This window comes from Lonchura striata, chromosome 24 (genome assembly GCF_050655825.1).
Source record: "Lonchura striata isolate lonStrDom1 chromosome 24, ASM5065582v1, whole genome shotgun sequence".
NCBI lineage: Eukaryota > Metazoa > Chordata > Aves > Passeriformes > Estrildidae > Lonchura > Lonchura striata.
Window position 1 is genome coordinate 5,128,946 of NC_140726.1, and position 14,543 is coordinate 5,143,488.

Genomic DNA, 14,543 nt, shown 5'->3' on the forward strand with positions numbered 1-14,543 from the left:
AAAGCCTCCGTGTTTCCCACGTGGCTGTGCCAAGCTCATCCCTTTAAAGACACCCCCCAAAAAAAAACCAACAGAACCTCCCCAAAATTCACCAGTTGCTGCTGAAAATTGAGGCCAAGCTCCTGAGCTGGCAATATTGTTTGGAAACAATGGAGCTGGATGAGATGAGAATTATTTTAACACTTCGGAAGGCTGCCAAGTCATTTCCTTCTCCTTTATTGATTTTTTCCGTTGCCAGTAAATATATCTGCAGCAGCAGGATGAAAGGAGAGGGGGGGAAAAAGCAAAGTGTTAAGAAGGAGACTGAAACAAGATATGTGCCCTGAACCTCTGGGAAGGAGGAGGACATTTTAAGGCAGAAGGAAGCAGGGGATTCATGGAGGCATTTCACGGGGTTAGACGTGGTAGCAGACAGCCCAATATTATTTTCCTTGCCTGATCCTTTACTTAGATTGGCTCCTGTTTCTTCCCCTGATTGTGCAGTCCCTGCGTGAGCTGCTCTCCCTGTAAAGACATTCCACCTACATTCCTTTGCCACCGGGTGAGAGGAGGGGGGAGTGCAATTATGTGGGCAAGCCAGACACAAAAGGCTCTGCTCCACAGCTCAAGCTCATAAACTTCAGTTAACTTTTCCCCTTTAAAAAAAAATATTAAAAACCCCTCAAAAAACCAACCAAACCAAAAAAACAAAACCCACCAAAGACTCTGTTCCTCTCCTACCAGCCTGCAAGTGAAGGGTTTGGAGCTGTAACTATCCCACCTATAAATATTTCCCTCCCCAGCACTCTGTAGATCACCACAGAATAAATAGGTTTTAATTTTTTTTGGCAGCATCCACGCTTCCCTCTGGCTTTTTTTTTTTTTTTACCTGCATCTTTGTGCTAATCACAGAATCCCAGAATGTTTTGTGTTGGGAAGAACCTAAAAGATCCTCTCGTTGCAACCCCTGCCATGGGCAGGGACACCTTCCACTGGAGGTGGGAAAAGATTGAAAAAATGTCATAAGTGAATCATTTTCCAGGGATATTCATGTCATAATGGGATCCAATGGGGGCCATTATGGCTTTTATCCAAGAAGTCTTCCAGGCTACAGGTGTGACCTTGCTTTTCTCCATCCTGGAGAGTCATGTCTCAAGCTACATCAGGGAAGGTTTAGGTTGGATATTAGGAAAAAAAATTTCACTGAAAGAATAATAAAATACTGGAATTGTCTTTCCAGGGAAGTGGTGGAATCGCCATCTCTGGATGTGTTTAAAAAAAGACTGGACATGGCACTTGGGGCTGTAGTCTAGTGAGGTGTTGGGGCATAGGTTGGACTTGATGATCTTAGAGGTCTCTTCCAAACTAATTATTCTGTGATTCTGTGATTCTGTGATTTTGTGATTCTAGAATTCTGTGATTCTGGGATTCTGTGATTTTGTGATTCTGTGAGTCTGGGATTCTGTGAGTCTGTGATTCTGTTATTCTGTGTCACCATCCTGGCTGTAAATCCTGGGAATATCCCACCACAGGCACTCCTAGAAGGGAGCTGGCTCTAGAAGGAGAATGGAGCTGCCTCTGAAAGCCCTGGGAGACACACAAGCCCAGCGGTGATGAAATCCTCCAGCTGAGGAAGCTGCAGTGTGGAACAAACTGCTTAGAAGAACTGGACCTTTTCCAGGTGAACATCCTCAGGGTGTGCTGTGAGCAGGGCAGGGTTTGGTTACTCCACTTGTGAATTCATTAGCTGGGCTCGCTCCGTGGGCAGGGCTGTGCTGCCCTGCTCTCCCTATTGATTTCTGTGCCCCTGCACTCCTTCTTCCCTTTTTGTCTAATAAGCAAATTTCATTACCTGACTTCACAATTTTTCCTCTGGGCCATTAGAATTGCTTGACTGTATTCCTGGCAGAGCCCTTAATTAGAGATGGATCAGAACTGATGTCATTAAAGTGATCCATTAACCACACTCTTCCTGTGACTCCAAATGCAGGTGGCTCAGAGAAAATGTGACCTGGATCCAAATGGCCACTGGGTTCACTGAGCCCCAGACCTCCTCAGACAGCCAAAGATTGAGGAGAAAAGTCAAATTAAACCTTCCACAGATTGTGCCTCAGTTGTCCTGATGCAGGAAACGTCTCTGGGTTTATCCTGCAACCAAAGCATTTGTGATGTGTAATTAATTTCATTTCTCACTGAGCTTTTTGGAAGGCTGGGTCCTTACTCCAACAAGGTAAAAATGTTATAATTTCTCCTCTTCTGAGACACAGACTCTCCTCTTTAGGCACCCTTGAGAGCTCTCTGGAAGCCAGTCCAATTTTTTTATATTTCCCTATAAACCCCAATTAGGTTGGAATCTATTTGCTGAGAGAGACATTTTGGCTTTCTGCTGCCTTGTCCAGCAGCCCGGGCACTTGCTGAAATAAATTACAGCTCTTTTTAGAGCTGGACGTGGCCAGAGGTGGACACAGAGGAGCTGAACACGATGATCTCAAAAGAGATGCTCTGAATTAAGCAGGAGGTTGCTAAGCCACGAGACTGCTGCAGTCTCCAGCCAAAGTTACAGCACTGAGTCCTTGCAGAAAATGGGGTTTTCCAAGGAAAAAAAAGTCTGCAAGGACATAACCTGAGCTGGTTATAGCTGGAAAAAGCTCCTGAAGTCATCCAGGATTTCATCTTTTACCTCATACAGCATACACAAGCAAACCAAGCAAACCCAAAGAGCATCCCTTGCCCCAAAATCTGGATTCTGCAGACTGAACTCTGCCTGGTTCTGGTGATTATATTTATTTATATGGACATTCAAATAAAAATAATGTTTCATTTTCCCCATTCTTCATGGGCTGCCCCAGTTTTTCCCCAAGGATGGCTCAGCACATATCTCACATCATCATTTTGAGGGCTGAGACTGGATGGGCTTTAAGATCCCTCCCAACCCAAACCATCCTAGGATTTTATGATCTTTCTAGAAAGTTTTTCTCACCTCTCCACCAGGCAGAGAGGGATAATTTGGCCTTTCCCTGGACCTAGCAGGGCAGCACCTGCTAGCAGGGTGGGGTGTTCCCTTGCACAGCTTGACAGAGGCATATTATTATTGTTATTATTATTATTATTATTATTATTATTATTATTATTATTATTATTATCTGAAATAACACGTTCCTTTGTCTGTGTCCTACCCCACAACCTTCAATCGAGCCTCGCTGCTCTGTCAGCCCTCGCTGCCAATTTTGCTGCTTTCCCTGTTTGCAGAAACCTTAACTCTGTGTTTGAATTGGCCTGCAGGATGTGTTTGAGGAGGGCCAGGGACTGAACAAAAATGGGAGGCTCTCATCCCCCCAAAAAGAAGTGTAATTTGCCTTTAAAGGCTCTTAAACAGCAAACACATTCTGTCTGATCCTCCTTAATAAAGTATCCCAGCAGTGCTACAGTGCCTTATTTGAGGTCTGTGCAGTCTCATTAAATTTGATGTGTCACAGAGGGCTTGGACATGTGAAAGGGAGGCTGCAGGAACCAGGATTGAAGTTGGCCAGATTTGCTAAGGAAAAATGATTCATTATGGCTTTGCAAAATGGACACCCTTCAGGCTCCCCGCTCCACTGATGGTGCGAGCAGGGAACGGGGAGTGGAGGGGCCAGAGCAGCCTGCAGATTTAACCCTTATTAACAGCTGCTTCAATTAAGGATTCGGTTTGATCTGGGCAGATGTGCTCACCCTCCTGTGCTCCGAGTAAAGAAAGGAAAGGTTATTAAAGATTTAAGGGCTGGATGGTGCAGTTGGCAACTCGGGGCTGGGAGGAGGGCGGAGGCTCCCGGGTGTGCTCAGGTGCTGCAGAGTCCTCCCTGAGCCAGCCCTGAGCCCAGAACAGATGCTCAGAGCAGCATCCTGCATCCCAGAGCCTTGGGAAAGGGACAGGAGGTGCTGGGAAGTGGTTTTGGGACACCCCTGTGGTGTAGCTGTGGTTTGAGACTGGAATGTGCTGGTTCATGGCCATGGAGCTGCACAAGGGCCACTTTGGTGGGGCAGTCTCCTGTTCTCTATGCAGAAAAATAGATTTCCTTTCCTTTCCTTTCCTTTCCTTTCCTTTCCTTTCCTTTCCCTTTCCCTTTCCCTTTCCCTTTCCCTTTCCCTTTCCCTTTCCCTTTCCCTTTCCCTTTCCCTTTCCCTTTCCCTTTCCCTTTCCCTCCTTCCTTTCCTATGCAGTGGGATATCCTGGAGCTCTGGTTCCATGGATTTGTGCCTTGTGGGGTCAGCAGATGATGGCTTTGGGGCACAAGACAATGTCGATGATTTGGGTTTGTGTGTTGGAGCTTGAATTCCAGTCAGTTCTTGCCCAACTGATGTGGACAATTCCCTTAAAAATTGGACCCTTCTGATGCCTCAAGTTTGAGCTTTCGTATTTCCCACCTTCTGTGCTGCATTTATAACTCTGAACTCCACAGAAAGTGTCAGCAGCTCTGCTCACAGCTCAGCACACAGAACAATCCTGAACCAGCCCAGAACCAGCTCAGGCACACAGAACAATCCTGAACCAGCCCAGAACCAGCTCAGCACACAGAACAATCCTGAACCAGCCCAGAACCAGCCCAGGCACACAGAACAATCCTTTTCCAGCCCAGAACCAGCTCAGCACACAGAACAATCCTTTTCCAGCCCAGAACCAGCTCAGGCACACAGAACAATCCTTTTCCAGCCCAGAACCAGCTCAGCACACAGAACAATCCTGAACCAGCCCAGAACCAGCTCAGCACACAGAACAATCCTTTTCCAGCCCAGAACCAAGGACACTGCTGCAGCTTCAGCCCCAAAAATGAAAACAGCAGGAATGGAGGGGAGCAACCTGGGAGGGTGGGACTGCAGCACCTGGAGCTGGAATTGGACAATTAACCCAACATGGAAATGGAGCAAAACTTATAAAAGTGTGAAAAAAAGTATGAAAAAAGTGACCTGGGGTCCATCTAGGGTGTAGCCACAGCCAGACTCCAGCACTGCCCAAGATGTGTCCTTTAAAAACCTTTTAATAAATCCCTGCTTTATTCCTCTAACTCTGTCTAACCTCTGTTTCAGGCAGCCTCTCAAGACAGCACTCCCAGCTCTGAATATTCTGTGATCTGGGACTAGAAGTGGCTCAATGCTGAAAAGAACATCTCAGGAATCTTCCCTGTGCTTTGCTGGGAGCAGAGGCAGGGCAGGGCAGGTTCTCTCTGCACATTTTTCCGTGCTGGTGGTGGGTGGGGAGAAGGGAGGGTTGGAAAGGTGGTGCAGGGTTGCTGCCAGCACAGAGTGATGCTATTTTGGAATACAGCACAGACAGGTTAGGAGGGACACCTAAAAGGAAAGTGAGCACAGCTGGATGCTGTCTTGGGTCGGTGACTCCAGGCAGCAGCAGGAATCAGGGAATTTAGGGATTCCCACACTGCCCTTGTGATGGGAGCAGTGACACAGCCAGGATTGAAGGCATGGAAACCTTAAGGTGTTGACCCTGGGCAAAAGGCTGCAAAAATGAGCAACAAGCTCCTCTCACATTGCATCCCTTCCTCTCCCTCCTCTCTCTCCGAGAGCCTACAGCCCAAAATTCACAATAAAGCCACATTTCAAGTCGGGACACCAGAGGGAAAAACAAAGGGAGAGGCAGGAAAACTGATCTGGGGGATCCATGTCTATTCCTTGGGATAGCAACAAAAAGGAGCCAACCCACCACGGGGGATTTCTTGATGCTGCAAAGAATTCTCCTGATTTGTGGCATCTGAGTGAGGGGGCCAAAAAGGAAAAACATTTGTGCTTTTAAAAAGGTTGTAAATCACACCCTGAATGTTCACCATTTACATTTCAAGTGAAATAGGATGTCAAACCATTTTGCTTTATGTTTATTTTCAAATACTGTACATTTTACTGTCCACTTTCTCCAGTGCCTGTGCCATTTAAATCATATTGTATATAGCCCAAGATGCAGGGGAATATAAATCTCCCAGGGTGTGTGTATACACCAATTATTCTTGGGAAGTGCAGCCAGCCAGAGTTCACAGTACCTGAGACACATGAATACAGTGGCCATGATATTTCTGGGCATCTTTTTGGCTGAGATTCTTACCCAGCACAGATTTAAGGATAAATCCACCACGTTTGGTGGTGTGACACAGGTGGAAAAACGCACGCAAAATGAGGTATTTTAATTTTAGGGAGCAAATTTCAGCTGTAGGCACATAGAGATGCTGCGTGATAAATAAAGTCTCAACTGCATATTTAAACAAAGCATTAAAGCCTTCACACTTCCTGTTGGAGAAGTATTTTATTCCTTCCCCTTTATTTATACAGCGTGGCAGCAAGAGCAGGAATAAATTTCATCAGCTTCTCACTGCGGAGACGCACAGGAACAAGATGAAACATTGTTCAAATAAAATGTAAATTTAACTCGCCTGCCTTGTCCAGTAAAACACTGCGGGACCTGGCGAGGGAGAGGGGCCACGGGAGGGATGCTCTGGGTGGGAGGCAGCGCTGTGTGAAGTCGTAGGGGTGTCAGGATCCAGGCTTTGGGCTCGGCTCCATCCCCGTGTCCACCCTGGGAGCAGGCACAGCCATCCCCTGGGTGCTGCAGCTGGGGAAATTTGCTTTTTCTCTTGGAGCTCCGCCTGGTTTTCGCTTCACTCAGCCTTTAACAAGGTGAGAGTTCCCAGCAGGGCTGCCCTGTGCTGCCCCATTCTCTGGCCTTTTCAAAGTTGGGTCTTTTCAGTGTTTCTCAAAGGTTTGCTTCTGTTCCCACCTGCCCGCATTTGGAATATTTTCCGTGAATCCTGCCCTGCCTTTTGTGACCCCTCGTGCTGTGCAGGTGGCGGGGGTTGAGGTGTGGGTCCGTGCTCCTGCCCTGCAGGAGCCCCCAGCCACGCTGCTGGCACAGAAGGGGCAGGACCTGTGCCCACTTTGTGCTTTCTGGGCACCCTGTGCTTTCTGTTTGGCCATGCTCTCATGAAAAAACATCTCTGAGAGCTTCGATTGCCTCGCCTTGAAAAGAGAAACAGGGCTCCCCTGAGCTCAGGGGGGGAAAAATAATCCATGTGGATTGACATCACCTGAGCTGCTCAGGTGGAAATGGTCAGGCGAGGGGCACATGGAGTCATCCCCATCCTCTAAAAATCGGAGCCATGGGGAATTTGATTTGCTCTGCCTTCATTTGTGCCCGTCTGCCTCACAGAGGAACTGGAAACTCCGCTCGGAGGCAGTGCTGGATCCTCCCTGAGCCACCCTCCTGGTTAATTAAAAGATATTCTCCCCTATAGCTCCTAGCCCAAATCCCATTTACCAGGCTTTCTCATGGGCAAAGAAAGGCTGAAACTCAAGCTGTAAGGGCTAAATAGATCCACATTGTGCTGTGGAAAAAGAAAAAAACCCAGCCCACATCCCAGTTCAGTTAGCTGCTTAAAACGCTGCCTTGCTTATTGCCATTGTTAGAAAACCTCATAAATCATGAGATTACTTTCTCAGGGTCTGTCCTAGGCGCTGTCCTGAGGGTGGAGAGATTTGGGCAGGCAGGAAATCAGGATGTTGGCTCGGCACACGTTCAAATCAGTGGCCAGGAGTAAATCCCCCCACCCCAGAGACCCCCAAGGCCGAGCCTTGCACACCAGGGATTTGCACAGGCTGAGGATTCTGGAGCCTCCAAAGCATTTTAGGGAGTTTGCAAGGCTCTGCTGCTTTGTGTCTTACATTTAGTGTGGCTGGAGAGGCTTTGCAGTCACCCAGATCCGGGGATGCTGCTGAAATTTGGACACATGACATTATTCTGCCTTATATTTTCTAAAGGATATTATTCCCCAGCTTTTTAGCATCCCGAGGTCTGGCAGCTCTTGGGATTGAAACTGGAGTAGAAAAGATGAAAAGATTTCTGTCTTGGACTTGGTGCCTCTGTTGTACTTCCAAAATCCCCGTGATTGAGGAGCTCTCCTTAACAACTGTACAGGTGCACGTGCTGAAAGAAATTATGGGTTGTCATTCCAGCCCAATTTCTGCTTGTGTTAGAGGTGATATTTTGATAAAGAGCTGGTGGGATAAAACTGAAAAGGATTTATCCCCACTAGGATAAACCGTGAATCTATTCCTTTAAAAATCTCATTATTTACAAACCAGGAGTTTTTTGCTCAGAGCACTTCGGTTGGTTTAATCTGTTGCATTCTGCAGGCGCCGAGTTTGACCCATTATCCCAATTTTTCTTTAGAAATGAGCTGCATTGAGCTGAAGCTGCCCTTTCCCAGCAGTGGGACAGGACTGCCAGGGCAGGTTTCTCCTGGGAACACTGGCATGCCAGGGGGAGAGCTCTTCCCAGGGACCTGCTGGGTGGCTGGGGAGAGGATTTTAATCTCCCTCTCTCTTTCATCTGCTGGCTGGCAGAGGGTGGAGGATGAACAGGCTCTGTGTGAGTGTGTGTGAGCACCACGGGCTCCTGCCCCACGCTGGGGAAGCCAGGATGGATCCAACCCCTCCCTTCCTGAGCCTAAATTTAGCTCCAGACCTGCCACACTCTTCAAGTCAAACTGGGACAAACCCCAATGCAGGGCGAGCAGATAGGAGCAGCTCAGAGATAAAATATTCCAGGTCTTTCTCATTACAATTCTCCTCATGCAAGATTATCTTTGATTTTTTTTCCATAGCTCCTCCACACTGGCAGCCAGAGGCTTTGTTTAAAACACATCCATCATTATCACTGTAATGTATTATTATTATTATAACTTATTCATTCATATAGCATTTTTCTCCCAACAACCCGGGAATCAAAGTGGTTTACACTCTTGCTGTCTGAAAGCAATCTGAAAGGAGAAATTAAGGGCGGGGGGAGTGTTAAAAATACCTAAATAAAATCTGTGAAACTGGTTTCAGGTTCACAGTGAAAACTCCAGGTCTAAGTAGGAAAGCAGAAAAATAATGGTGAGGAGCTGTGGGTAGCTGGGAAAGAAATTTTGTTGTGTAACAAGATATGAAAGAGAATTTAGAAGAGGCTTTGCCTCGTCTCTGCCTTGAAGGATGATCTCCAGGTAGCTGTGTGTGATACACAATAGATCAGCTCTGAAGCAGCAATCCAGGGCTTGCTTCAGCACGGGGACATCTGGGAGTTCAGGTGGAGATTTATGGCATAATTAATAAGGATGGAGGCTGATGCAGAATTCCAGTGATACTCACATTTTAGGTTCTGCGGGTCTGGGTTTTCTTTGCAGTTATATTTAAAAAAAAAAAAAAACAACCCAAACCATAAAAAAAAAAAAAAAAAAAAGCCCAACAAACCCACAACCCCAAATAAATAAATGTGGAGAAGAGACTTGTTTCTTTGTGGGGTTAGCTGTGAAAGAAGGGAGCTGAAACCCAAATAAAACCCTAATTATGCCCTTCCAAAGATTAAAACCACCTCACATCTGCCTCAGTCCAACAAAACGCAGCAGAAGACCCTGAAAAGGTTGTAAAGGTTGTGTGACATCTTGATTTTAGAGCTGCCCAGACTGGAGAACCCTGCAGCCTTCAATAATTCATTGTTTTCTCCTCCTAATTTCCTCCCCTGCTCCGAACGTGCCCCGTGTATTTCTCGCTCAAGGTTTAGCTCAAGGTGATTCTGTCTGCGCAGCTTTTCCGTGCAGCCTCTTCCCTTTTTAATTTTAATGCAGCATTTTGAGTTTGTCTCCTGCGAACCTTGCTGTCTGCTTTGTGGAGTAGCAGGAAGGCAGGAAAAGATATGACTAAGGAAGATTATGATATCATTCTGGTTAAGTGCAAATGCATTTTAAAAAATGCTTTGGCTTCTTACCAAGAGGAAGTGACAGATGATCTTTGGCAATTTTATTAATGCATCTTTTCTGTGTTGTTCTGCATATCCCCATTAGTTTCTAGAAGCAGACAAGGACCAGCATTAATTTTCTAAATCTTTGCTGTCTTCTCTCAAAAAACCTTGTATAGATATGGAAAACTCCATCCCAGATATGAATTTTTTTTTTCCTTTATGTATATATGTGAAATCCTTATTTGAATATCTGCCCACTGGTTATTTTATATCCTCATTTGCATAGTTCAGCTTCCTCCTGGCTCCTCAGCAAGATTTAAATATAACAGCCACCATCCCAGTGTGTATTAACAGGTCTGGGAGTTCACCTGGATGTCTTCAGAGAGCTGCCACATCTCCAACTGGAAAATAAGGAAAAGAGCCACAGTGGCCAAGAATTTCCTGGTGCTGACAGCCAAGGAGCTCCTCTGTCACCCCTTAGGGTCACCCCTGAGGTGACCAGGAGTGGCTGCTCTGTAAAATCTCTTTCTTGCTCCAAGACAAGAGTTCTATCCTTCTTTTCTGCCCCGACTTCCTTCCACTACATGTCCAGAGCCTTTTCCAGTGGGATGATTTAATTCTAGCATGAAAGTGTGGCTATGAAAGCAGGTGTCCATGTGTCCAGGGATGCAGAACGAGCCCGAGTGTCCCGTTCCAAAGGCCACGTGGTGTTTGTGCCACAGCAGCAGACAAGAGGCTAATTATAGGATCAGGGAAATGCTGAGAGAGACGAGTCAAATACAAAATATTCAATTCATTTAATATTCCTGATGAATAGGCAAATTACTCTAATCACATTAGTTATTCTATTCATTTATTAGCTAAGAGTGATTAGCAGTGAATAGCTGTAAGAGGATCTTCCAGGTGCAAAAATTAGGCATCTATAGTTTCATGATGTTTATTTTCAGCGGAAGATAATTGTCTCTTTAGCTCCTCTCAGACACACACACACACACTGCCACACACAGCCCCGCTCCCTTTTGTCCAGGCACGGGGGGAAAAGGTAGGAAAAAACCCACACAGGTGTGGAGAGATAAGGCCAATTCCCTGCAGAATTTAACAGGATTTATTTCAAAACAGTCGGGAAGAGATTTCTCCAAGATTAGGCCAAGTTAATGCGGAGGGATTTGGACGGCGGTTCCCACGGAGCGCTCGGATAATGCCACTTTAAGCACCAGGCTCTGCTTCCTTCATGCTTGATGTGATTGTGCTGGAGAGTGGGAGCTTGGCTGGACGTGCAGCACAAATGGAGCCCGGGTCCCTGGTGGGACGGTGGCACTGCCACCCTGCCCCCTGGCTGCTCTCGCCAGGCTCCAGGTTCCTTCCGCTGCCGTTCCCGTGGGATAAGTGCAGGATCAGAGGCTGGCTTGGGTTGGAAGAGGTGGCAAATCCATCTAATTCCATGGGCAGGGACATCTTCCACTATCCCAGGGTGCTCCGAGCCTGCCTTGGACACTGCCAGGGATCCAGGGGCACCCACAGCTTCTCTGGGCACCTGTGCCAGGGTCTGCCCACCCTCCCAGCCAGGAATTCCTTCCCAAAATCCCACCTGACCCTGCAGTGATTAATTTACAAATAATACACAAGTCTGCAACTCTTCCTTTTCCAGATGACTACCGAAACATGAGGAAAAGAAACAGAACTGGCTGGAATTCTGCCTGGAATCATATATAAGAATCCAACAAAATATAAGGAAAACTTGTCAGGGTGGTTGCCCAGCTCTTCCTGGGATGGGAAATTAAAGACCAGCAGACACGTCCAGTGGGGGACAGGCAACAGAAAAGCAGGTTTGAGTTGGAAAGGACCTTAAAGATCATTCTGTTCTACCCCTGCCATGAGCAGGGACACCTTCCCAGAAACCCAGAATGGTTTGGGTTGGAAAAGAACATTAAAGGTCATCTCATTCCAATCCCCTTTCCATGGGCAGGGACGCCTTCCACTACCCCAGGTTGCTCCAAACCCCATCCAAGCTGCCCTTGGACACTCCCAGGGATGGAGCAGCTCCCTTGGGCAGGGTTAGGGTGAAGGCAGGTGAGAGGGAACTTCTGCATCCTTCAACTTGGTGCTGCCTCACCCCTCGCTTCACACCCCGTGGCTTGATGGATCCCACCAGGGCTCTGCACCAGGAAATGCAGGATGGAGAGCTGGGATTGCAAGGCAGGCATTTCCCAGGCTGGGAAATCGATGGGCAGCAGCATTTGGAGAGCAAACTGACAGCAGCGTTTGCTCCTCGCTCGCGCGCGGCGCTGCCGGGGCGCCTTAATTCAATGTTCCCAGGCACTCTCAGGATGTTATGCTAAGCAAAGGCTGAGCTGTCATTACATTTTTATGAAGTCAGTGCAGTTTCTAACAGCTCTGAAAAAAAGAATTTACAAGAATTGATCAAATATCTCATTTTTCTAAGGGATTCTGCTCCTCTGGATTTCCCTGAGCTGTCAGCTCACGTTGATATGATCTGATTGATGCTGTTTGCCACATTAAGAAACGTTGGGAGCTAATCTGTTTTAATCCCATTCTCTGTTTTTAATATAATACTCTTGAAGGTAACCGAAGGTTATTACTTATTTTAAATAGCTTAAATGTTTGTGTCAAAACATTGTCCTCAAAGGTTCAAATCCAGATTTTGCCACAAGGCTTGAGGGAGGCAAAAAAAAAATAAAAAAAAAATAAAGAAAACCCCCAAACCACCAATGTTGAGACCATTTGGAATGATCTAATCCATGCTTCAAATCCCTTTGTTCTCCTGTTCCCTTGCAGTGCTGGAGAGTTTGAGCTGAATGCCATTTATTGGATGGTTGGAGGGCGTGCTGGCTGCTGAGGAGTTTCTTCTCCAGGCTTTTTGAGGAGACTGCATTTTTCCAACTCCCAGTTTGGAGGAAAGCTGCCATATCACAGGGAATTGTCTAATGGGAAAAAAAAAACAAAAACAACTGAGAATCCACAGGGGGAAACTCCTACCTTCATTGCTGGGGGAGAAACTTGTGTTTTTCCAGGATTTTCAAACCAGTATTGGGGGATTGATTAAAAAAAAAAAAAAAGTCCTGAAGTAATGAGAGTCGCACATTAACTTAGAGGAATCATTTATCTCTATGCCAGTTGTTTACCTGGGTTTGCCAAGCTTGAAAATTTAGATTTATTGGTGCCAACACCATCAATGGAAGCATTGAACAGGTTTGTGCTCTATGGAGGTGACGAGGAAAAGCAACAGAAAGTCAGGAGGTCGATGGGATTGTGCGTCCATGGCTTTTTTTTTTTTTTTTTTTTTTGGTTTCTTAGGAATAAATTCAGATTGCTGAAGGAAATGATGATTTTTAGGAAGATGGGTGCAAGCTACTGGACATGGATTAAGCTCCAGAATTTCACTGATGTCAGGACTTAAACTGCTGACATTTGAACTTGAAGTTGCACTTTTCCTTGCCCATGTTGTGGCAATATATTGTGGTTACTCAGCTTGGCCGTGCCAGGACAAAGCTCTTCTCCTTTTCCAAAAGTTCTGCATGGGGCCCCCACATTGTGTTGGTAGCCCCACATGCTCAAACAGAGCTCACAGTGGCTTTTTTGGTTTATTTTCTTAGGAATAAATTCCTACTGCTGAAAGAAAATGTAATTTTTAAGAAGATGGACATGGATTAAGCTCCAGAATTTCATTGATATCAGAACGTAAATTGCTGACATTTGAACTTGAAATTGCATTTTCCTTGCCCGTGCTGGTGCAATATTCTGTGGTCACTCAGCTTGACCATGCCAGGACAAAGCTCCTCTGCTTTTTCCACAGGTTCTGGATGGGAGCAGCCCCACGTTTGCTTGTGCTTGTGTTCTGCTGGGGCTGCTGTTGTTTACCCCACACGCTCAAACAGGGCTCGCGGTGGCTTCGCGGGAGCAGATGTGAAGCACAATCTTGGACGCCTTCCCAGCCCTGGCTCCCAGCGCCCGAGTGCTCAGCATTTCCTGCACGAAGCCAGTCTAGTCTGACACAACGCCAGCTGCACGAAATGTGCTCTCCCCGTGTCTGGGTGGCTCGGGGCTGGCACACACAACCACCATTCCCACCTTTTTTACCCCGTTTCCACCCCGTTTTCTTCCCGAACCTCCGGCAGCGCCACTGCTGTGTCACCCTGATTCTTAAGATTTTCTAAAGCCTTCTGAGTTTATGTTCTGTTAGAAAACTTTCCTGCACATTTTCTATAAACAACATATTGTTTTGCATTCCTTTGTGGAGGTAGAAGTTAATACACTAGTGATTTGTCTTTGGAGAGGTGTCCCATTCACTCTCCAATCCACTGTCACCTTTAGAAAAGTATAAAAGTTAGAGTCAGAAAATAAACGTTCTTCTTTTTTACCTTGCCATCGCAGTGGTTTGTGTTGTGCTTTCTCGTGTCCTATAGCAACACTTCAGCTCCCGTGGGAGCATCTCCGAGCAGCAGTTTTGGGTGAAATGAGGATTTTGTGGCCAAAATCTCCCCGTGCACCTGCTGCTGCTGCTGCTTCTGCTGCTGCACGTCCTGCAGCAGCTGCCACTGGACCTGTGCTGACCCAGCACAGCCTCTGGCAGTGGCTTTTTGGGCCGAGCTGTCCCCGTGGAGGCACCAAAAAAAGGATTTTTCACCTGCTTTTGATTAAGGAAGCGAACAGCTCCACGTGCACTTATGGTTTATGTAGATCAAGCGAAGTGGTGAGCGCCGAGTCCCTCCCTGCCAAGTTTTCCCCTTGCTGTAGCACAGAGTCCACTTAAGAGCTACAATCTGGTTGCTTCATTTGCTTTCAAATTCGC

General features: G+C 46.6%; 1 long non-coding RNA gene across 3 annotated transcripts in view; it reads left to right on the top strand.

The window, feature by feature from the left end:
- The window catches only part of LOC146765466 (uncharacterized), a 28,333-nt gene extending 14,216 nt beyond the window's left edge, over positions 1-14,117 (top strand). For 2 of the 3 annotated variants that reach the window (XR_014950037.1, XR_014950039.1), the window contains one exon: positions 1,512-14,117. This is a non-coding gene — a long non-coding RNA (uncharacterized LOC146765466). The remainder of the gene's footprint in view (positions 1-1,511) is intronic. The other variant, XR_014950038.1, reaches the window with a different exon arrangement.
- Positions 14,118-14,543: the final 426 nt, after the last annotated feature.